The sequence below is a fragment of the Heptranchias perlo genome, chromosome 1 (genome assembly GCF_035084215.1).
Source record: "Heptranchias perlo isolate sHepPer1 chromosome 1, sHepPer1.hap1, whole genome shotgun sequence".
Taxonomy (NCBI): domain Eukaryota; kingdom Metazoa; phylum Chordata; class Chondrichthyes; order Hexanchiformes; family Hexanchidae; genus Heptranchias; species Heptranchias perlo.
Genome location: NC_090325.1, coordinates 160,192,894 through 160,218,480, shown reverse-complemented (window position 1 = coordinate 160,218,480; position 25,587 = coordinate 160,192,894).

Below are 25,587 nucleotides of genomic sequence, written 5' to 3'. Positions count from 1 at the left end.
TGAATGCAAAAAGATTTTATTTTCAAATACAAGAACTTTTCGTGGTTTTGTTGATTTTCAGCAAATGAACATATTTCAGCGAACAAGAAGTTTTTTCTTTAATAGCGTAAGATTTTAGCTTAAAATACAAGAACTATTCGTGGTTCTTGTCAATTTTTGTTGGTTTTCATCTAATTAACTTATTTCAGTCAGCTGGATCGTTCTTCTTGAATGCAAAAAGATTTTATCTTCACATACAAGAACTTTTCGTGGTTTTGTTGATTTTCAGCAAATGAACATATTTCAGCGAGCAAGAAGTTTTTTCTTTAATAGCGTAAGATTTTAGCTTAAAATACAAGAACTTTTCGTGGTTCTTGTCAATTTTTGTTTGTTTTCATCAAATGAACTTATTTCAGTCAGCTGGATCTTTCTTCTTGAATGCAAAAAGATTTTATCTTCAAATACAAGAACTTTTCGTAGTTTTGTTGGTTTTCAGCAAATGAACGTATTTCAGCGAGCTAGAAGTTTTTTCTTCAGTAGCGTATGATTTTATCTTAAAATACAAGAACTTTTCGTAGTTCTTATCAATTTTTATTTGTTTTCAGCTAATGAACTTATTTCAGTCAGCTGGATCGTTCTTCTTGAATGCAAAAAGATTTTATCTTCACATACAAGAACTTTTCGTGGTTTTGTTGATTTTCAGCAAATGAACATATTTCAGCGAGCAAGAAGGTTTTCTTTAATAGCGTAAGATTTTAGCTTAAAATACAAGAACTTTTCGTGGTTCTTGTCAATTTTTGTTTGTTTTCATCAAATGAACTGATTTCAGTCAGCTGGATCGTTCTTCTTGAATGCAAAAAGATTTTCTCTTCAAATACAAGAGCTTTTCGTGGTTTTCATCGTTTTCAGCAAATGAACATATTTCAGCGAGCAAGAAGTTTTTTCTTTAATAGCGTAAGATTTTATCTTAAAATACAAGAACTTTTCGTGGTTCTTGTCAATTTCTGTTGGTTTTCATCGAATGAACTTATTTCAGTCACCTCGATCTTCGTTCTTCAAAGCAAAAAGATTTTATCTTCAAATACAAGAACTTTTCGTCGTTTTGTTGGTTTTCAGCAAATGAACGTATTTCAGCGAGCTAGAAGTTTTTTCTTTAATAGCGTAAGATTTTATCTTAAAATACAAGAACTTTTCGTGATTCTTGTCAATTTTTGTTGGTTTTCATCCAATGAACTTATTTCAGTCAGCTGGATCTTTCTTCTTTAATGCAAAAAGATTTTATTTTCAAATACAAGAACTTTTCGTGGTTTTGTTGATTTTCAGCAAATTAACATATTTCAGCGAGCAAGAAGTTTTTTCTTTTATTGCGTAAGATTTTATTTTAAAATACAAGAACTTTTCGTGATTCTTGTCAATTTTTGTTGGTTTTCATCTAATGAACTTATTTCAGTCAGCTGGATCGTTCTTCTTGAATGCAAAAAGATTTTATCTTCACATACAAGAACTTTTCGTGGTTTTGTTGATTTTCAGCAAATGAACATATTTCAGCGAGCAAGAAGTTTTTTCTTTAATAGCGTAAGATTTTAGCTTAAAATACAAGAACTTTTCGTGATTCTTGTCAATTTTTGTTGGTTTTCATCCAATGAACTTATTTCAGTCAGCTGGATCTTTCTTCTTCAAAGCAAAAAGATTTTATCTTCAAATACAAGAACTTTTCGTAGTTTTGTTGGTTTTCAGCAAATGAACGTATTTCAGCGAGCAATAGTTTTTTCTTTAATAGCGTGAGATTTTATCTTAAAATACAAGAACGTTTCGTAGTTGTTGTCAATTTTTGTTGGTTTTTATCTAATGAACTTATTTCAGTCAGCTAGATCTTTCTTCTTTAATGCAAAAAGATTTTATTTTCAAATGCAAGAACTTTTCGTAGTTTTGTTGGTTTTCAGCAAATGAACTTATTTCAGCGAGCAAGAAGTTTTTTCTTTCGTAGCGTGAGATTTTATCTTAAAATACAAGAACTTTTCGTAGTTGTTATCAATTTTTGTTGGTTTTCATCTAATGAACTTATTTCAGTCAGCTGGATCTTTCTTCTTGAATGCAAAAAGATTTTATTTTCAAATACAAGAACTTTTCGTGGTTTTGTTGATTTTCAGCAAATGAACATATTTCAGCGAACAAGAAGTTTTTTCTTTAATAGCGTAAGATTTTAGCTTAAAATACAAGAACTTTTCGTGGTTCTTGTCAATTTTTGTTGGTTTTCATCTAATGAACTTATTTCAGTCAGCTGGATCGTTCTTCTTGAATGCAAAAAGATTTTATCTTCACATACAAGAACTTTTCGTGGTTTTGTTGATTTTCAGCAAATGAACATATTTCAGCGAGCAAGAAGTTTTTTCTTTAATAGCGTAAGATTTTAGCTTAAAATACAAGAACTTTTCGTGGTTCTTGTCAATTTTTGTTTGTTTTCATCAAATGAACTTATTTCAGTCAGCGGGATCTTTCTTCTTGAAAGCAAAAAGATTTTATCTTCAAATACAAGAACTTTTCGTAGTTTTGTTGGTTTTCAGCAAATGAACGTATTTCAGCGAGCTAGAAGTTTTTTCTTTAGTAGCGTAAGATTTTATCTTAAAATACAAGAACTTTTCGTGGTTCTTGTCAATTTTTGTTTGTTTTCATCAAATGAACTTATTTCAGTCAGCTGGATCTTTCTTCTTGAATGCAAAAAGATTTTATCTTCAAGTACAAGAGCTTTTTGTGGTTTTCATCGTTTTCAGCAAATGAACATATTTCAGCGAGCAAGAAGTTTTTTCTTTAATAGCGTAAGATTTTATCTTAAAATAAAAGAAATTTTCGTAGTTCTTATCAATTTTTATTTGTTTTCATCTTATGAAATTATTTCAGTCAGCTGGATCGTTCTTCTTGAATGCAAAAATATTTTATCTTCACATACAAGAACTTTTCGTGGTTTTGTTGATTTTCAGCAAATGAACATATTTCCGCAAGCAAGAAGTTTTTTCATTAATAGCGTAAGATTTTATCTTAAAATACAAGAACTTTTCGTGGTTCTTGTCAATTTTTGTTGGTTTTCAGCAAATTAACGTATTTCAGCGAGCTAGAAGTTTTTTATTTAATAGCGTAAGATTTAATCTTAAAATACAAGAACTTTTCGTGATTCTTGTCAATTTTTGTTGGTTTTCATCCAATGAACTTATTTCAGTCAGCTGGATCTTTCTTCTTTAATGCAAAAAGATTTTATTTTCAAATACAAGAACTTTTCGTGGTTTTGTTGATTTTCAGCAAATTAACATATTTCAGCGAGCAAGAAGTTTTTTCTTTAATAGCGTAAGATTTTATCTTAAAATACAAGAACTTTTCGTGATTCTTGTCAATTTTTGTTGGTTTTCATCCAATGAACTTATTTCAGTCAGCTGGATCTTTCTTCTTCAAAGCAAAAAGATTTTATCTTCAAATACAAGAACTTTTCGTAGTTTTGTTGGTTTTCAGCAAATGAACGTATTTCAGCGAGCAAGAAGTTTTTTCTTTAGTAGCGTGAGATTTTATCTTAAAATACAAGAACTTTTCGTAGTTGTTATCAATTTTTGTTGGTTTTCATCCAATGAACTTATTTCAGTCAGCTAGATCTTTCTTCTTGAATGCAAAAAGATTTTATTTTCAAATACAAGAACTTTTCGTGGTTTTGTTGATTTTCAGCAAATGAACATATTTCAGCGAGCAAGAAGTTTTTTCTTTAATAGCGTAAGATTTTAGCTTAAAATACAAGAACTTTTCGTGGTTCTTGTCAATTTTTGTTGGTTTTCATCTCATGAACTTATTTCAGTCAGCTCGATCTTTCTTCTTCAAAGCAAAAAGATTTTATCTTCAAATACAAGAACTTTTCGTCGTTTTGTTGGTTTTCAGCAAATGAACGTATTTCAGCGAGCTAGAAGTTTTTTCTTTAGTAGCGTAAGATTTTATCTTAAAATTCAAGAACTTTTCATAGTTCTTATCAATTTTTGTTGGTTTTCATCTAATGAACTTATTTCAGTCAGCTAGATCTTTCTTCTTTAATGCAAAAAGATTTTCTTTTCAAATGCAAGAACTTTTCGTGGTTTTGTTGATTTTCAGCAAATGAACATATTTCAGCGAGCAAGAAGTTTTTTCTTTAATAGCGTAAGATTTTATCTTAAAATACAATAACTTTTCGTGATTCTTGTCAATTTTTGTTGGTTTTCATCCAATGAACTTATTTCAGTCAGCTGGATCTTTCTTCTTCAAAGCAAAAAGATTTTATCTTCAAATACAAGAACTTTTCGTAGTTTTGTTGGTTTTCAGCAAATGAACGTATTTCAGCGAGCAAGAAGTGTTTTCTTTCGTAGCGTGAGATTTTATCTTAAAATACAAGAACTTTTCGTAGTTGTTATCAATTTTTGTTGGTTTTCATCTGATGAACTTATTTCAGTCAGCTGGATCTTTCTTCTTGAATGCAAAAAGATTTTATTTTCAAATGCAAGAACTTTTCGTGGTTTTGTTGATTTTCAGCAAATGAACATATTTCAGCGAACAAGAAGTTTTTTCTTTAATAGCGTAAGATTTTATCTTAAAATACAAGAACTTTTCGTGGTTCTTGTCAATTTTTGTTTGTTTTCATCTTATGAACTTATTTCAGTCAGCTGGATCGTTCTTCTTGAATGCAAAAAGATTTTATCTTCACATACAAGAACTTTTCGTGGTTTTGTTGATTTTCAGCAAATGAACATATTTCAGCGAGCAAGAAGGTTTTCTTTAATAGCGTAAGATTTTAGCTTAAAATACAAGAACTTTTCGTGGTTCTTGTCAATTTTTGTTTGTTTTCATCAAATGAACTTATTTCAGTCAGCTGGATCTTTCTTCTTGAATGCAAAAAGATTTTATCTTCAAGTACAAGAGCTTTTCGTGGTTTTCATCGTTTTCAGCAAATGAACATATTTCAGCGAGCAAGAAGTTTTTTCTTTAATAGCGTAAGATTTTATCTTAAAATACAAGAAATTTTCGTGGTTCTTGTCAATTTCTGTTGGTTTTCATCTCATGAACTTATTTCAGTCAGCTCGATCTTTCTTCTTCAAAGCAAAAAGATTTTATCTTCAAATACAAGAACTTTTCGTGGTTTTGTTGATTTTCCGCAAATGAACATATTTCAGCAAGCAAGAAGTTTTTTCATTAATAGCGTAAGATTTTATCTTAAAATACAAGAACTTTTCGTGATTCTTGTCAATTTTTGTTGGTTTTCATCCAATGAACTTATTTCAGTCAGCTGGATCTTTCTTCTTTAATGCAAAAAGATTTTATTTTCAAATACAAGAACTTTTTGTAGTTTTGTTGATTTTCAGCAAATTAACATATTTCAGCGAGCAAGAAGTTTTTTCTTTAATAGCGTAAGATTTTATCTTAAAATACAAGAACTTTTCGTGATTCTTGTCAATTTTTGTTGGTTTTCATCCAATGAACTTATTTCAGTCAGCTGGATCTTTCTTCTTCAAACCAAAAAGATTTTATCTTCAAATACAAGAACTTTTCGTAGTTTTGTTGGTTTTCAGCAAATGAACGTATTTCAGCGAGCAAGAAGTTTTTTCTTTAGTAGCGTGAGATTTTATCTTAAAATACAAGAACTTTTCGTAGTTGTTATCAATTTTTGTTGGTTTTCATCTAATGAACTTATTTCAGTCAGCTAGATCTTTCTTCTTGAATGCAAAAAGATTTTATTTTCAAATACAAGAACTTTTCGTGGTTTGTTGATTTTCAGCAAATAAACATATTTCAGCGAGCAAGAAGTTTTTTCTTTAATAGCGTAAGATTTTAGCTTAAAATACAAGAACTTTTCGTGGTTCTTGTCAATTTTTGTTGGTTTTCATCTCATGAACTTATTTCAGTCAGCTCGATCTTTCTTCTTCAAAGCAAAAAGATTTTATCTTCAAATACAAGAACTTTTCGTCGTTTTGTTGGTTTTCAGCAAATGAACGTATTTCAGCGAGCTAGAAGTTTTTTCTTTAGTAGCGTAAGATTTTATCTTAAAATGCAAGAACTTTTCATAGTTCTTATCAATTTTTATTGGTTTTCATCTAATGAACTTATTTCAGTCAGCTAGATCTTTCTTCTTTAATGCAAAAAGATTTTATTTTCAAATACAAGAACTTTTCGTGGTTTTGTTGATTTTCAGCAAATGAACATATTTCAGCGAGCAAGAAGGTTTTCTTTAATAGCGTAAGATTTTAGCTTAAAATACAAGAACTTTTCGTGGTTCTTGTCAATTTTTGTTTGTTTTCATCAAATGAACTTATTTCAGTCAGCTGGATCTTTCTTCTTGAATGCAAAAAGATTTTATCTTCAAGTACAAGAGCTTTTCGTGGTTTTCATCGTTTTCAGCAAATGAACATATTTCAGCGAGCAAGAAGTTTTTTCTTTAATAGCGTAAGATTTTATCTTAAAATACAAGAAATTTTCGTGGTTCTTGTCAATTTCTGTTGGTTTTCATCTCATGAACTTATTTCAGTCAGCTCGATCTTTCTTCTTCAAAGCAAAAAGATTTTATCTTCAAATACAAGAACTTTTCGTGGTTTTGTTGATTTTCCGCAAATGAACATATTTCAGCAAGCAAGAAGTTTTTTCATTAATAGCGTAAGATTTTATCTTAAAATACAAGAACTTTTCGTGATTCTTGTCAATTTTTGTTGGTTTTCATCCAATGAACTTATTTCAGTCAGCTGGATCTTTCTTCTTTAATGCAAAAAGATTTTATTTTCAAATACAAGAACTTTTTGTAGTTTTGTTGATTTTCAGCAAATTAACATATTTCAGCGAGCAAGAAGTTTTTTCTTTAATAGCGTAAGATTTTATCTTAAAATACAAGAACTTTTCGTGATTCTTGTCAATTTTTGTTGGTTTTCATCCAATGAACTTATTTCAGTCAGCTGGATCTTTCTTCTTCAAACCAAAAAGATTTTATCTTCAAATACAAGAACTTTTCGTATTTTTGTTGGTTTTCAGCAAATGAACGTATTTCAGCGAGCAAGAAGTTTTTTCTTTAGTAGCGTGAGATTTTATCTTAAAATACAAGAACTTTTCGTAGTTGTTATCAATTTTTGTTGGTTTTCATCTAATGAACTTATTTCAGTCAGCTAGATCTTTCTTCTTGAATGCAAAAAGATTTTATTTTCAAATACAAGAACTTTTCGTGGTTTGTTGATTTTCAGCAAATAAACATATTTCAGCGAGCAAGAAGTTTTTTCTTTAATAGCGTAAGATTTTAGCTTAAAATACAAGAACTTTTCATGGTTCTTGTCAATTTTTGTTGGTTTTCATCTCATGAACTTATTTCAGTCAGCTCGATCTTTCTTCTTCAAAGCAAAAAGATTTTATCTTCAAATACAAGAACTTTTCGTCGTTTTGTTGGTTTTCAGCAAATGAACGTATTTCAGCGAGCTAGAAGTTTTTTCTTTAGTAGCGTAAGATTTTATCTTAAAATGCAAGAACTTTTCATAGTTCTTATCAATTTTTATTGGTTTTCATCTAATGAACTTATTTCAGTCAGCTAGATCTTTCTTCTTTAATGCAAAAAGATTTTATTTTCAAATACAAGAACTTTTCGTGGTTTTGTTGATTTTCAGCAAATGGACATATTTCAGCGAACAAGAAGTTTTTTCTTTAATAGCATAAGATTTTAGCTTAAAATACAAGAACTTTTCGTGGTTCTTGTCAATTATTGTTGGTTTTCATCTAATGAACTTATTTCAGTCAGCTGGATCGTTCTTCTTGAATGCAAAAAGATTTTATCTTCACATACAAGAACTTTTCGTGGTTTTGTTGATTTTCAGCAAATGAACATATTTCAGCGAGCAAGAAGTTTTTTCTTTAATAGCGTAAGATTTTAGCTTAAAATACAAGAACTTTTCGTGGTTCTTGTCAATTTTTGTTTGTTTTCATCAAATGAACTGATTTCAGTCAGCTGGATCGTTCTTCTTGAATGCAAAAAGATTTTCTCTTCAAAGACAAGAGCTTTTCGTGGTTTTCATCGTTTTCAGCAAATGAACATATTTCAGCGAGCAAGAAGTTTTTTCTTTAATAGCGTAAGATTTTATCTTAAAATACAAGAACTTTTCGTGGTTCTTGTCAATTTCTGTTGGTTTTCATCTCATGAACTTATTTCAGTCAGCTCGATCTTTCATCTTCAAAGCAAAAAGATTTTATCTTCAAATACAAGAACTTTTCGTGGTTTTGTTGATTTTCAGCAAATGAACATATTTCAGCGAGCAAGAAGTTTTTTCATTAATAGCGTATGATTTTATCTTAAAATACAAGAACTTTTCGTGGTTCTTGTCAATTTTTGTTGGTTTTCATCCAATGAACTTATTTCAGTCACCTCGATCTTTCTTCTTCAAAGCAAAAAGATTTTATCTTCAAATACAAGAACTTTTCGTCGTTTTGTTGATTTTCAGCAAATGAACATATTTCAGCGAGCGAGAAGTTTTTTCTTTAATAGCGTAAGATTTTATCTTAAAATACAAGAACTTTTCGTTGTTCTTGTCAATTTTTGTTGGTTTTCATCGAATGAACTTATTACAGTCAGCTGGATCTTTCTTCTTTAATGCAAAAAGATTTTATCTTCAAATACAAGAACTTTTCGTGGTTTTGTTGATTTTCAGCAAATGAACATATTTCAGCGAGCAAGAAGTTTTTTCTTTAATAGCGTAAGATTTTAGCTTAAAATACAAGAACTTTTCGTGGTTCTTGTCAATTTTTGTTGGTTTTCATCTCATGAACTTATTTCAGTCAGCTCGATCTTTCTTCTTCAAAGCAAAAAGATTTTATCTTCAAATACAAGAACTTTTCGTCGTTTTGTTGGTTTTCAGCAAATGAACGTATTTCAGCGAGCTAGAAGTTTTTTCTTTAGTAGCGTAAGATTTTATTTTAAAATGCAAGAACTTTTCATAGTTCTTATCAATTTTTATTGGTTTTCATCTGATGAACTTATTTCAGTCAGCTCGATCTTTCTTCTTTAATGCAAAAAGATTTTATTTTCAAATACAAGAACTTTTCGTGGTTTTGTTGATTTTCAGCAAATGAACATATTTCAGCGAACAAGAAGTTTTTTCTTTAATAGCATAAGATTTTAGCTTAAAATACAAGAACTTTTCGTGGTTCTTGTCAATTTTTGTTGGTTTTCATCCAATGAACTTATTTCAGTCAGCTGGATCGTTCTTCTTGAATGCAAAAAGATTTTATCTTCACATACAAGAACTTTTCGTGGTTTTGTTGATTTTCAGCAAATGAACATATTTCAGCGAGCAAGAAGTTTTTTCTTTCATAGCGTAAGATTTTATCTTAAAATACAAGAACTTTTCGTGATTCTTGTCAATTTTTGTTGGTTTTCATCCAATGAACTTATTTCAGTCAGCTGGATCTTTCTTCTTCAAAGCAAAAAGATTTTATCTTCAAATACAAGAACTTTTTGTAGTTTTGTTGGTTTTCAGCAAATGAACGTATTTCAGCGAGCAAGAAGTGTTTTCTTTAGTAGCGTGAGATTTTATCTTAAAATACAAGAACTTTTCGTAGTTGTTATCAATTTTTGTTGGTTTTCATCTAATGAACTTATTTCAGTCAGCTAGATCTTTCTTCTTGAATGCAAAAAGATTTTATCTTCACATACAAGAACTTTTCGTGGTTTTGTTGATTTTCAGCAAATGAACATATTTCAGCGAGCAAGAAGTTTTTTCTTTAATAGCGTAAGATTTTATCTTAAAATACAAGAACTTTTCGTGATTCTTGTCAATTTTTGTTGGTTTTCATCCAATGAACTTATTTCAGTCAGCTGGATCTTTCTACTTCAAAGCAAAATGATTTCATCTTCAAATACAAGAACTTTTCGTAGTTTTGTTGGTTTTCAGCAAATGAACGTATTTCAGCGAGCAAGAAGTGTTTTCTTTAATAGCGTAAGATTTTATCTTAAAATACAAGAACTTTTCGTGATTCTTGTCAATTTTTGTTGGTTTTCATCCAATGAACTTATTTCAGTCAGCTGGATCTTTCTTCTTCAAAGCAAAAAGATTTTATCTTCAAATACAAGAACTTTTCGTAGTTTTGTTGGTTTTCAGCAAATGAACGTATTTCAGCGAGCAAGAAGTTTTTTCTTTCGTTGCGTGAGATTTTATCTTAAAATACAAGAACTTTTCGTCGTTGTTATCAATTTTTGTTGGTTTTCATCTAATGAACTTATTTCAGTCAGCTGGATCTTTCTTCTTTAATGCAAAAAGATTTTATCTTCAAATACAAGAACTTTTCGTGGTTTTGTTGATTTTCAGCAAATGAACATATTTCAGCGAGCTAGAAGTTTTTTCTTTAATAGCGTAAGATTTTATCTTAAAATACAAGAACTTTTCGTTGTTCTTGTCAATTTTTGTTGGTTTTCATCTCATGAACTTATTTCAGTCAGCTCGATCTTTCTTCTTCAGAGCAAAAAGATTTTATCTTCAAATACAAGAACTTTTCGTCGTTTTGTTGGTTTTCAGCAAATGAACGTATTTCAGCGAGCTAGAAGTTTTTTCTTTAGTAGCGTAAGATTTTAGCTTAAAATACAAGAACCTTTTGTGGTTCTTGTCAATTTTTGTTGGTTTTCATCGAATGAACTGATTTCAGTCAGCTGGATCGTTCTTCTTGAATGCAAAAAGATTTTATCTTCACATACAAGAACTTTTCGTGGTTTTGTTGATTTTCAGCAAATGAACATATTTCAGCGAGCAAGAAGTTTTTTCTTTAATAGCGTAAGATTTTGTCTTAAAATACAAGAACTTTTCGTGATTCTTGTCAATTTTTGTTGGTTTTCATCCAATGAACTCATTTCAGTCAGCTCGATTCTTTCTTCTTCAAAGCAAAAAGATTTTATCTTCAAATACAAGAACTTTTCGTGGTTTTGTTGATTTTCAGCAAATGAACATATTTCAGCGAGCAAGAAGTTTTTTCTTTAATAGCGTAAGATTTTATCTTAAAATACAAGAACTTTTCGTGATTCTTGTCAATTTTTGTTGGTTTTCATCTAATGAACTTATTTCAGTCAGCTGGATCTTTCTTCTTGAATGCAAAAAGATTTTATCTTCAAATACAAGAGCTTTTCGTGGTTTTCTTGGTTTTCAGCAAATGAACATATTTCAGCGAGCAAGAAGTTTTTTCTTTAATAGCGTAAGATTTTATCTTAAAATACAACAACTTTTCGTGGTTCTTGTCAATTTTTGTTGGTTTTCATCCAATGAACTCATTTCAGTCAGCTCGATCTTTCTTCTTCAAAGCAAAAAGATTTTATCTTCAAATACAAGAACTTTTCGTGGTTTTGTTGATTTTCAGCAAATGAACATATTTCAGCGAGCAAGAAGTTTTTTCTTTAATAGCGTAAGATTTTATCTTAAAATACAAGAACTTTTCGTGATTCTTGTCAATTTTTGTTGGTTTTCATCGAATGAACTTATTTCAGTCAGCTCGATCTTTCTTTTTTCATGCAAAAAGATTTTATCTTCAAATACAAGAACTTTTTGTGGTATTCTTAATTTTCAGCAAATGAACATATTTCAGCGAGGTCGAAGTTTTTTCTTCAATAGCGTAAGATTTTATCTTAAAATACAAGAACTTTTCGTGGTTCTTGTCAATTTTTGTTGGTTTTCATCGAATGAACTTATTTCAGTCAGCGAGATCTTTCTTCTTCAGAGCAAAAAGATTTTATCGTCAAATAGAAGAACTTTTCGTGGTTTTGTTGATTTTCAGCAAATGAACATATTTCAGCGAGCAAGAAGTTTTTTCTTTAATAGCGTAAGATTTTAGCTTAAAATACAAGAACTTTTCGTGGTTCTTGTCAATTTTTGTTGGTTTTCATCTAATGGACTGATTTCAGTCAGCTGGATCATTCTTCTTGAATGCAAAAAGATTTTAACTTCAAATACAAGAGCTTTTCGTGGTTTTCTTGGTTTTCAACAAATGAACATATTTCAGCGAGCAAGAAGTTTTTTCTTTAATAGCGTAAGATTTTATCTTAAAATACAAGAATTTTTCGTGGTTCTTGTCAATTTTTGTTGGTTTTCATCCAATGAACTTATTTCAGTCAGCTCGATCTTTCTTCTTCAAATCAAAAAGATTTTATCTTCAAATACAAGAACTTTTCGTGGTTTTGTTGATTTTCAGCAAATGAACATATTTCAGCGAGCAAGAAGTTTTTTCTTTAATAACGTAAGATTTTATCTTAAAATACTAGAACTTTTCCTGGTTCTTGTCAATTTTTGTTGGTTTTCATCAAATGAACTTATTTCAGTCAGCTCGATCTTTCTTCTTTCATGCAAAAAGATTTTATCTTCAAATACAGGAACTTTTCGTGGTTTTCTTGATTTTCAGCAAATGAACATATTTCAGCGAGCAAGAAGTTTTTTCTTTAATAGCGTAAGATTTTAGCTTAAAATACAAGAACTTTTCGTGTTTCTTGTCAATTTTTGTTGGTTTTCATCAAATGAACTCATTTCCGTCAGCTGGATCTTTCTTCTTGAATGCAAAAAGATTTTATTTTCAAATACAAGAACTTTTCGTGGTTTTGTTGATTTTCAGCAAATTAACATATTTCAGCGAGCAAGAAGTTTTTTCTTTAATAGCGTAAGATTTTATCTTAAAATACAAGAACTTTTCGTGATTCTTGTCAATTTTTGTTGGTTTTCATCCAATGAACTTATTTCAGTCAGCTGGATCTTTCTTCTTCAAAGCAAAAAGAATTTATCTTCAAATACAAGAACTTTTCGTAGTTTTGTTGGTTTTCAGCAAATGAACGTATTTCAGCGAGCAAGAAGTTCTTTCTTTCGTAGCGTGAGATTTTATCTTAAAATACAAGAACTTTTCGTGGTTCTTGTCAATTTTTGTTGGTTTTCATCTAATGAACTTATTTCAGTCAGCTGGATCGTTCTTCTTGAATGCAAAAAGATTTTATCTTCACATACAAGAACTTTTCGTGGTTTTGTTGATTTTCAGCAAATGAACATATTTCAGCGAGCAAGAAGTTTTTTCTTTAATAGCGTAAGATTTTAGCTTAAAATACAAGAACTTTTCGTGGTTCTTGTCAATTTTTGTTTGTTTTCATCAAATGAACTTATTTCAGTCAGCGGGATCTTTCTTCTTGAATGCAAAAAGATTTTATCTTCAAATACAAGAACTTTTCGTAGTTTTGTTGGTTTTCAGCAAATGAAAGTATTTCAGCGAGCTAGAAGTTTTTTCTTTAGTCGCGTAAGATTTTATCTTAAAATACAAGAACTTTTCGTAGTTCTTATCAATTTTTATTTGTTTTCATCTTATGAACTTATTTCAGTCAGCTGGATCGTTCTTCTTGAATGCAAAAAGATTTTATCTTCACATACAAGAACTTTTCGTGGTTTTGTTGATTTTCAGCAAATGAACATATTTCAGCGAGCAAGAAGGTTTTCTTTAATAGCGTAAGATTTTAGCTGAAAATACAAAAACTTTTCGTGGTTCTTGTCAATTTCTGTTGGTTTTCATCTCATGAACTTATTTCAGTCAGCTCGATCTTTCTTCTTCAAAGCAAAAAGATTTTATCTTCAAATACAAGAACTTTTCGTGGTTTTGTTGATTTTCAGCAAATGAACATATTTCAGCAAGCAAGAAGTTTTTTCATTAATAGCGTAAGATTTTATCTTAAAATACAAGAACTTTTCGTGGTTCTTGTCAATTTTTGTTGGTTTTCATCCGATGAACTTATTTCAGTCAGCTGGATCTTTCTTCTTTAATGCAAAAAGATTTTATTTTCAAATACAAGAACTTTTCGTGGTTTTGTTGATTTTCAGCAAATTAACATATTTCAGCGAGCAAGAAGTTTTTTCTTTAATAGCGTAAGATTTTATCTTAAAATACAAGAACTTTTCGTGATTCTTGTCAATTTTTGTTGGTTTTCATCCAATGAACTTATTTCAGTCAGCTGGATCTTTCTTCTTCAAACCAAAAAGATTTTATCTTCAAATACAAGAACTTTTCGTAGTTTTGTTGGTTTTCAGCAAATGAACGTATTTCAGCGAGAAAGAAGTTTTTTCTTTAGTAGCGTGAGATTTTATCTTAAAATACAAGAACTTTTCGTAGTTGTTATCAATTTTTGTTGGTTTTCATCTAATGAACTTATTTCAGTCAGCTAGATCTTTCTTCTTGAATGCAAAAAGATTTTATTTTCAAATACAAGAACTTTTCGTGGTTTTGTTGATTTTCAGCAAATGAACATATTTCAGCGAGCAAGAAGTTTTTTCTTTAATAGCGTAAGATTTTAGCTTAAAATACAAGAACTTTTCGTGGTTCTTGTCAATTTTTGTTGGTTTTCATCTCATGAACTTATTTCAGTCAGCTCGATCTTTCTTCTTCAAAGCAAAAAGATTTTATCTTCAAATACAAGAACTTTTCGTGGTTTTGTTGATTTTCAGCAAATGAACGTATTTCAGCGAGCTAGAAGTTTTTTCTTTAGTAGCATAAGATTTTATCTTAAAATGCAAGAACTTTTCATAGTTCTTATCAATTTTTATTGGTTTTCATCTCATGAACTTATTTCAGTCAGCTAGATCTTTCTTCTTTAATGCAAAAAGATTTTATTTTCAAATACAAGAACTTTTCGTGGTTTTGTTGATTTTCAGCAAATGGACATATTTCAGCGAACAAGAAGTTTTTTCTTTAATAGCATAAGATTTTAGCTTAAAATACAAGAACTTTTCGTGGTTCTTGTCAATTTTTGTTGGTTTTCATCTAATGAACTTATTTCAGTCAGCTGGATCGTTCTTCTTGAATGCAAAAAGATTTTATCTTCACATACAAGAACTTTTCGTGGTTTTGTTGATTTTCAGCAAATGAACATATTTCAGCGAGCAAGAAGGTTTTCCTAAATAGCGTAAGATTTTAGCTTAAAATACAAGAACTTTTCGTGGTTCTTGTCAATTTTTGTTGGTTTTCATCTCATGAACTTATTTCAGTCAGCTCGATCTTTCTTCTTCAAAGCAAAAAGATTTTATCTTCAAATACAAGAACTTTTCGTCGTTTTGTTGGTTTTCAGCAAATGAACGTATTTCAGCGAGCTAGAAGTTTTTTCTTTAGTAGCGTAAGATTTTATCTTAAAATGCAAGAACTTTTCATAGTTCTTATCAATTTTTGTTGGTTTTCATCTAATGAACTTATTTCAGTCAGCTAGATCTTTCTTCTTTAATGCAAAAAGATTTTCTTTTCAAATGCAAGAACTTTTCGTGGTTTTGTTGATTTTCAGCAAATGAACATATTTCAGCGAGCAAGAAGTTTTTTCTTTAATAGCGTAAGATTTTATCTTAAAATACAAGAACTTTTCGTGATTCTTGTCAATTTTTGTTGGTTTTCATCCAATGAACTTATTTCAGTCAGCTGGATCTTTCTTCTTCAAAGCAAAAAGATTTTATCTTCAAATACAAGAACTTTTCGTAGTTTTGTTGGTTTTCAGCAAATGAACGTATTTCAGCGAGCAAGAAGTTCTTTCTTTCGTAGCGTGAGATTTTATCTTAAAATACAAGAACTTTTCGTGGTTCTTGTCAATTTTTGTTGGTTTTCATCTAATGAACTTATTTCAGTCAGCTGGATCGTTCTTCTTGAATGCAAAAAGATTTTATCTTCACATACAAGAACTTTTCGTGGTTTTGTTGATTTTCAGCAAATGAACATATTTCAGCGAGCAAGAAGTTTTTTCTTTAATAGCGTAAGATTTTAGCTTAAAATACAAGAACTTTTCGTGGTTCTTGTCAATTTTTGTTTGTTTTCATCAAATGAACTTATTTCAGTCAGCGGGATCTTTCTTCTTGAATGCAAAAAGATTTTATCTTCAAATACAAGAACTTTTCGTAGTTTTGTTGGTTTTCAGCAAATGAAAGTATTTCAGCGAGCTAGAAGTTTTTTCTTTAGTCGCGTAAGATTTTATATTAAAATACAAGAACTTTTCGTAGTTCTTATCAATTTTTATTTGTTTTCATCTTATGAACTTATTTCAGTCAGCTGGATCGTTCTTCTTGAATGCAAAAAGATTTTATCTTCACATACAAGAACTTTTCGTGGTTTTGTTGATTTTCAGCAAATGAACATATTTCAGCGAGCAAGAAGGTTTTCTTTAATAGCGTAAGATTTTAGCTTAAAATACAAAAACTTTTCGTGGTTCTTGTCAATTTTTGTTTGTTTTCATCAAATGAACTTATTTCAGGCAGCTGGATCTTTCTTCTTGAATGCAAAAAGATTTTATCTTCAAGTACAAGAGCTTTTCGTGGTTTTCATCGTTTTCAGCAAATGAACATATTTCAGCGAGCAAGAATTTTTTTCTTTAATAGCGTAAGATTTCATCTTAAAATACAAGAAATTTTCGTGGTTCTTGTCAATTTCTGTTGGTTTTCATCTCATGAACTTATTTCAGTCAGCTCGATCTTTCTTCTTCAAAGCAAAAAGATTTTATCTTCAAATACAAGAACTTTTCGTGGTTTTGTTGATTTTCAGCAAATGAACATATTTCAGCAAGCAAGAAGTTTTTTCATTAATAGCGTAAGATTTTATCTTAAAATACAAGAACTTTTCGTAGTTCTTGTCAATTTTTGTTGGTTTTCATCCGATGAACTTATTTCAGTCAGCTGGATCTTTCTTCTTTAATGCAAAAAGATTTTATTTTCAAATACAAGAACTTTTCGTGGTTTTGTTGATTTTCAGCAAATTAACATATTTCAGCGAGCAAGAAGTTTTTTCTTTAATAGCGTAAGATTTTATCTTAAAATACAAGAACTTTTCGTGATTCTTGTCAATTTTTGTTGGTTTTCATCCAATGAACTTATTTCAGTCAGCTGGATCTTTCTTCTTCAAACCAAAAAGATTTTATCTTCAAATACAAGAACTTTTCGTAGTTTTGTTGGTTTTCAGCAAATGAACGTATTTCAGCGAGCAAGAAGTTTTTTCTTTAGTAGCGTGAGATTTTATCTTAAAATACAAGAACTTTTCGTAGTTGTTATCAATTTTTGTTGGTTTTCATCTAATGAACTTATTTCAGTCAGCTAGATCATTCTTCTTGAATGCAAAAAGATTTTATTTTCAAATACAAGAACTTTTCGTGGTTTTGTTGATTTTCAGCAAATGAACATATTTCAGCGAGCAAGAAGTTTTTTCTTTAATAGCGTAAGATTTTATCTTAAAATACAAGAACTTTTCGTGGTTCTTGTCAATTTCTGTTGGTTTTCATCTCATGAACTTATTTCAGTCAGCTCGATCTTTCATCTTCAAAGCAAAAAGATTTTATCTTCAAATACAAGAACTTTTCGTGGTTTTGTTGATTTTCAGCAAATGAACATATTTCAGCGAGCAAGAAGTTTTTTCTTTAATAGCGTATGATTTTATCTTAAAATACAAGAACTTTTCGTGGTTCTTGTCAATTTTTGTTGGTTTTCATCTAATGAACTTATTTCAGTCACCTCGATCTTTCTTCTTCAAAGCAAAAAGATTTTATCTTCAAATACAAGAACTTTTCGTCGTTTTGTTGATTTTCAGCAAATGAACATATTTCAGCGAGCTGGAAGTTTTTTCTTTAATAGCGTAAGATTTTATCTTAAAATACAAGAACTTTTCGTTGTTCTTGTCAATTTTTGTTGTTTTCATCGAATGAACTTATTACAGTCAGCTGGATCTTTCTTCTTTAATGCAAAAAGATTTTATTTTCAAATACAAGAACTTTTCGTGGTTTTGTTGATTTTCAGCAAATGAACATATTTCAGCGAGCAAGAAGTTTTTTCTTTAATAGCGTAAGATTTTAGCTTAAAATACAAGAACTTTTCGTGGTTCTTGTCAATTTTTGTTGGTTTTCATCTCATGAACTTATTTCAGTCAGCTCGATCTTTCTTCTTCAAAGCAAAAAGATTTTATCTTCAAATACAAGAACTTTTCGTCGTTTTGTTGGTTTTCAGCAAATGAACGTATTTCAGCGAGCTAGAAGTTTTTTCTTTAGTAGCGTAAGATTTTATTTTAAAATGCAAGAACTTTTCATAGTTCTTATCAATTTTTATTGGTTTTCATCTGATGAACTTATTTCAGTCAGCTAGATCTTTCTTCTTTAATGCAAAAAGATTTTATTTTCAAATACAAGAACTTTTCGTGGTTTTGTTGATTTTCAGCAAATGAACATATTTCAGCGAACAAGAAGTTTTTTCTTCAATAGCATAAGATTTTAGCTGAAAATACAAGAACTTTTCGTGGTTCTTGTCAATTTTTGTTGGTTTTCATCCAATGAACTTATTTCAGTCAGCTGGATCGTTCTTCTTGAATGCAAAAAGATTTTATCTTCACATACAAGAACTTTTCGTGGTTTTGTTGATTTTCAGCAAATGAACATATTTCAGCGAGCAAGAAGTTTTTTCTTTAATAGCGTAAGATTTTATCTTAAAATACAAGAACTTTTCGTAGTTGTTATCAATTTTTGTTGGTTTTCATCTAATGAACTTATTTCAGTCAGCTAGATCTTTCTTCTTGAATGCAAAAAGATTTTATCTTCACATACAAGAACTTTTCGTGGTTTTGTTGATTTTCAGAAAATGAACATATTTCAGCGAGCAAGAAGTTTTTTCTTTAATAGCGTAAGATTTTATCTTAAAATACAAGAACTTTTCGTGATTCTTTTCAATTTTTGTTGGTTTTCATCCAATGAACTTATTTCAGTCAGCTGGATCTTTCTTCTTCAAAGCAAAAAGATTTTATCTTAAAATACAAGAACTTTTCGTAGTTGTTATCAATTTTTGTTGGTTTTCATCTTATGAACTTATTTCAGTCAGCTGGATCGTAATTCTTGAATGCAAAAAGATTTTATCTTCACATACAAGAACTTTTCGTGGTTTTCTTGGTTTTCAGCAAATGAACATATTTCAGCGAGCAAGAATTTTTTTCTTCAATAGCGTAAGATTTTAGCTTAAAATACAAGAACTTTTCGTGGTTCTTGTCAATTTTTGTTGGTTTTCATCAAATGAACTTATTTCAGTCAGCTCGATCTTTCTTCTTTCATGCAAAAAGATTTTATCTTCAAATACAGGAACTTTTCGTGGTTTTCTTGATTTTCATCAAATGAACATATTTCAGCGAGGTCGAAGTTTTTTCTTTAATAGCGTAAGATTTTATCTTAAAATACAAGAACGTTTTGTGGTTCTTGTCAATTTTTGTTGGTTTTCATCTTCTGAACTTATTTCAGTCAGCTGGATCGTACTTCTTGAATGCAAAAAGATTTTATCTTCACATACAAGAACTTATCGTGGTTTTGTTCATTTTCAGCAAATGAACATATTTCAGCGAGCAAGAAGTTTTTTCTTCAATAGCGTAAGATTTTAGCTGAAAATACAAGAACTTTTCGTGGTTCTTGTCAATTTTTGTTGGTTTTCATCAAATGAACTTATTTCAGTCAGCTGGATCTTTCTTCTTGAATGCAAAAAGATTTTATCTTCAAATACAAGAGCTTTTCGTGGTTTTCTTGGTTTTCAGCTCATGAACATATTTCAGCGAGCAAGAAGTTTTTTCTTTAATAGCGTAAGATTTTATCTTAAAATACAAGAACTTTTCGTGGTTCTTGTCAATTCTTGTTGGTTTTCATCCAATGAACTTATTTCAGTCAGCTCGATCTTTCTTCTTTCATGCAAAAAGATTTTATCTTCAAATACAGGAACTTTTCGTGGTTTTCTTGATTTTCAGCAAATGAACATATTTCAGAGAGGTCGAAATTTTTTCTTCAATAGCGTAAGATTTTATCTTAAAATACAAGAACTTTTCGTGGTTCTTGTCAATTTTTGTTGGTTTTCATCGAATGAACTTATTTCAGTCAGCCAGATCTTTCTTCTTCAAAGCAAAAAGATTTTATCGTCAAATAGAAGAACTTTTCGTAGTTGTTATCAATTTTTGTTGGTTTTCATCTTATGAACTTATTTCAGTCAGCTGGATCGTAATTCTTGAATGCAAAAAGATTTTATCTTCACATACAAGAACTTTTCGTGGTTTTCTTGGTTTTCAGCAAATGAACATATTTCAGCGAGCAAGAATTTTTTTCTTCAATAGCGTAAGATTTTAGCTTAAAATACAAGAACTTTTCGTGGTTCTTGTCAATTTTTGTTGGTTTTCATCTTATGAACTTATTTCAGTCAGCTCTATCTTTCTTCTTCAAAGCAAAAAGATTTTATCTTCAAATACAAGAACTTTTCGTGGTTTTGTTGATTTTCAGCAAATGAACATATTTCAGCGAGCAAGAAGTTTTTTCTTCATTAGCGTAAGATTTTAGCTTAAAATACAAGAACTTTTCGTGGTTCTTGTCAATTTTTGTTGGTTTTCATCAAATGAGCTTATTTCAGTCAGCTGGATCTTTCTTCTTGAATGCAAAAAGAGATTTTATCTTCAAATACAAGAGCTTTTCGTGGTTTTCTTTGTTTTCAGCAAATGAACATATTTCAGCGAGCAAGAAGTTTTTTCTTCAATAGCGTAAGATTTTATCTTAAAATACAAGAACTTTTCGTGGTTCTTGTCAATTTTTGTTGGTTTTCATCGAATGAACTTATTTCAGTCAGCGAGATCTTTCTTCTTCAGAGCAAAAAGATTTTATCGTCAAATAGAATAACTTTTCGTGGTTTTGTTGATTTTCAGCAAATGAACATATTTCAGCGAGCAAGAAGTTTTTTCTTTAATAGCGTAAGATTTTAGCTTAAAATACAAGAACTTTTCGTGGTTCTTGTCAAATTTTGTTGGTTTTCATCTAATGAACTTATTTCAGTCAGCTGGATCTTTCTTCTTGAATGCAAAAAGATTTTATCTTCAAATACAAGAGCTTTTCGTGGTTTTCTTGGTTTTCAGCAAATGAACATATTTCAGCGAGCAAGAAGTTTTTTCTTTAATAGCGTAAGATTTTATCTTAAAATACAACAACTTTTCGTGGTTCTTGTCAATTTTTGTTGGTTTTCATCCAATGAACTCATTTCAGTCAGCTCGATCTTTCTTCTTCAACGCAAAAAGTTTTATCTTCAAATACAAGAACTTTTCGTGGTTTTGTTGATTTTCAGCAAATGAACATATTTCAGCGAGCAAGAAGTTTTTTCTTTAATAGCGTAAGATTTTATCTTAAAATACAAGAACTTTTCGTGATTCTTGTCAATTTTTGTTGGTTTTCATCCAATGAACTTATTTCAGTCAGCTCGATCTTTCTTCTTTCATGCAAAACGATTTTATCTTCAAATACAAGAACTTTTTGTGGTATTCTTAATTTTCAGCAAATGAACATATTTCAGCGAGGTCGAAGTTTTTTCTTCAATAGCGTAAGATTTTATCTTAAAATACAAGAACTTTTCGTGGTTCTTGTCAATTTTTGTTGGTTTTCATCGAATGAACTTATTTCAGTCAGCGAGATCTTTCTTCTTTCATGCAAAAAGATTTTATCTTCAAATACAGGAACTTTTTGTGGTTTTCTTGATTTTCATCAAATGAACATATTTCAGCGAGGTCGAAGTTTTTTCTTTAATAGCGTAAGATTTTATCTTAAAATACAAGAACGTTTTGTGGTTCTTGTCAATTTTTGTTGGTTTTCATCTTCTGAACTTATTTCAGTCAGCTGGATCGTACTTCTTGAATGCAAAAAGATTTTATCTTCACATACAAGAACTTATCGTGGTTTTGTTCATTTTCAGCAAATGAACATATTTCAGCGAGCAAGAAGTTTTTTCTTCAATAGCGTAAGATTTTAGCTGAAAATACAAGAACTTTTCGTGGTTCTTGTCAATTTTTGTTGGTTTTCATCAAATGAACTTATTTCAGTCAGCTGGATCTTTCTTCTTGAATGCAAAAAGATTTTATCTTCAAATACAAGAGCTTTTCGTGGTTTTCTTGGTTTTCAGCTCATGAACATATTTCAGCGAGCAAGAAGTTTTTTCTTTAATAGCGTAAGATTTTATCTTAAAATACAAGAACTTTTCGTGGTTCTTGTCAATTCTTGTTGGTTTTCATCCAATGAACTTATTTCAGTCAGCTCGATCTTTCTTCTTTCATGCAAAAAGATTTTATCTTCAAATACAGGAACTTTTCGTGGTTTTCTTGATTTTCAGCAAATGAACATATTTCGGAGAGGTCGAAATTTTTTCTTCAATAGCGTAAGATTTTATCTTAAAATACAAGAACTTTTCGTGGTTCTTGTCAATTTTTGTTGGTTTTCATCGAATGAACTTATTTCAGTCAGCCAGATCTTTCTTCTTCAAAGCAAAAAGATTTTATCGTCAAATAGAAGAACTTTTCGTAGTTGTTATCAATTTTTGTTGGTTTTCATCAAATGAACTTATTTCAGTCAGCTGGATCTTTCTTCTTGAATGCAAAAAGATTTTATCTTCAAATACAAGAGCTTTTCGTGGTTTTCTTGGTTTTCAGCTAATGAACATATTTCAGCGAGCAAGAAGTTTTTTCTTTAATAGCGTAAGATTTTAGCTTAAAATACAAGAACTTTTCGTGGTTCTTGTCAATTTTTGTTGGTTTTCATCTAATGGACTGATTTCAGTCAGCTGGATCTTTCTTCTTGAATGCAAAAAGATTTTTTATCTTCAAATACAAGAGCTTTTCGTGGTTTTCTTTGTTTTCAGCAAATGAACATATTTCAGCGAGCAAGAAGTTTTTTCTTTAATAGCGTAAGATTTGATCTTAAAATACAAGAACTTTTCGTGGTTCTTGTCAATTTTTGTTGGTTTTCATCTTATGAACTTATTTCAGTCAGCTCTATCTTTCTTCTTCAAAGCAAAAAGATTTTATCTTCAAATACAAGAACTTTTCGTGGTTTTGTTGATTTTCAGCAAATGAACATATTTCAGCGAGCAAGAAGTTTTTTCTTCATTAGCGTAAGATTTTAGCTTAAAATACAATAACTTTTCGTGGTTCTTGTCAATTTTTGTTGGTTTTCATCAAATGAACTTATTTCAGTCAGCTGGATCTTTCTTCTTGAATGCAAAAAGATTTTGTCTTCAAATACAAGAGCTTTTCGTGGTTTTCTTGGTTTTCAGCAAATGAACATATTTCAGCGAGCAAGAAGTTTTTTCTTTAATAGCGTAAGATTTTAGCTTAAAATACAAGAACTTTTCGTGGTTCTTGTCAATTTTTGTTGGTTTTCATCAAATGAACTTATTTCCGTCAGCTGGATCTTTCTTCTTGAATGCAAAAAGAGATTTTATCTTCAAATACAAGAGCTTTTCGTGGTTTTCTTTGTTTTCAGCAAATGAACATATTTCAACGAGCAAGAAGTTTTTTCTTCAATAGCGTAAGATTTTAGCTTAAAATACAAGAACTTTTCGTGGTTCTTGTCAATTTTTGTTGGTTTTCATCGAATGAACTTATTTCAGTCAGCGAGATCTTTCTTCTTCAGAGCAAATAGATTTTATCGTCAAATAGAAGAACTTTTCGTGGTTTTGTTGATTTTCAGCAAATGAACATATTTCAGCGAGCAAGAAGTTTTTTCTTTAATAGCGTAAGATTTTAGCTTAAAATACAAGAACTTTTCGTGGTTCTTGTCAATTTTTGTTGGTTTTCATCTAATGAACTTATTTCAGTCAGCTGGATCTTTCTTCTTGAATGCAAAAAGATTTTATCGTCAAACAGAAGAACTTTTCGTGGTTTTGTTGATTTTCAGCAAATGAACATATTTCAGCGAGCAAGAAGTTTTTTCTTTAATAGCGTAAGATTTTAGCTTAAAATACAAGAACTTTTCGTGGTTCTTGTCAATTTTTGTTGGTTTTCATCTAATGGACTGATTTCAGTCAGCTGGATCATTCATCTTGAATGCAAAAAGATTTTAACTTCAAATACAAGAGCTTTTCGTGGTTTTCTTGGTTTTCAGCAAATGAACATATTTCAGCGAGCAAGAAGTTTTTTCTTCAATAGCGTAAGATTTTAGCTTAAAATACAAGAACTTTTCGTGGTTCTTGTCAATTTTTGTTGGTTTTCATCAAATGAACTTATTTCAGTCAGCTCGATCTTTCTTCTTTCATGCAAAAAGATTTTATCTTCAAATACAGGAACTTTTCGTGGTTTTCTTGATTTTCATCAAATGAACATATTTCAGCGAGGTCGAAGTTTTTTCTTTAATAGCGTAAGATTTTATCTTAAAATACAAGAACGTTTTGTGGTTCTTGTCAATTTTTGTTGGTTTTCATCTTCTGAACTTATTTCAGTCAGCTGGATCGTACTTCTTGAATGCAAAAAGATTTTATCTTCACATACAAGAACTTATCGTGGTTTTGTTCATTTTCAGCAAATGAACATATTTCAGCGAGCAAGAAGTTTTTTCTTCAATAGCGTAAGATTTTAGCTGAAAATACAAGAACTTTTCGTGGTTCTTGTCAATTTTTGTTGGTTTTCATCAAATGAACTTATTTCAGTCAGCTGGATCTTTCTTCTTGAATGCAAAAAGATTTTATCTTCAAATACAAGAGCTTTTCGTGGTTTTCTTGGTTTTCAGCTAATGAACATATTTCAGCGAGCAAGAAGTTTTTTCTTTAATAGCGTAAGATTTTATCTTAAAATACAAGAACTTTTCGTGGTTCTTGTCAATTCTTGTTGGTTTTCATCCAATGAACTTATTTCAGTCAGCTCGATCTTTCTTCTTTCATGCAAAAAGATTTTATCTTCAAATACAGGAACTTTTCGTGGTTTTCTTGATTTTCAGCAAATGAACATATTTCAGAGAGGTCGAAATTTTTTCTTCAATAGCGTAAGATTTTATCTTAAAATACAAGAACTTTTCGTGGTTCTTGTCAATTTTTGTTGGTTTTCATCGAATGAACTTATTTCAGTCAGCCAGATCTTTCTTCTTCAAAGCAAAAAGATTTTATCGTCAAATAGAAGAACTTTTCGTGGTTTTGTTGATTTTCAGCAAATGAACATATTTCAGCGAGCAAGAAGTTTTTTCTTTAATAGCGTAAGATTTTAGCTTAAAATACAAGAACTTTTCGTGGTTCTTGTCAATTTTTGTTGGTTTTCATCTAATGGACTGATTTCAGTCAGCTGGATCTTTCTTCTTGAATGCAAAAAGATTTTTTATCTTCAAATACAAGAGCTTTTCGTGGTTTTCTTTGTTTTCAGCAAATGAACATATTTCAGCGAGCAAGAAGTTTTTTCTTTAATAGCGTAAGATTTGATCTTAAAATACAAGAACTTTTCGTGGTTCTTGTCAATTTTTGTTGGTTTTCATCTTATGAACTTATTTCAGTCAGCTCTATCTTTCTTCTTCAAAGCAAAAAGATTTTATCTTCAAATACAAGAACTTTTCGTGGTTTTGTTGATTTTCAGCAAATGAACATATTTCAGCGAGCAAGAAGTTTTTTCTTCATTAGCGTAAGATTTTAGCTTAAAATACAAGAACTTTTCGTGGTTCTTGTCAATTTTTGTTGGTTTTCATCAAATGAACTTATTTCAGTCAGCTGGATCTTTCTTCTTGAATGCAAAAAGATTTTGTCTTCAAATACAAGAGCTTTTCGTGGTTTTCTTTGTTTTCAGCAAATGAACATATTTCAGCGAGCAAGAAGTTTTTTCTTTAATAGC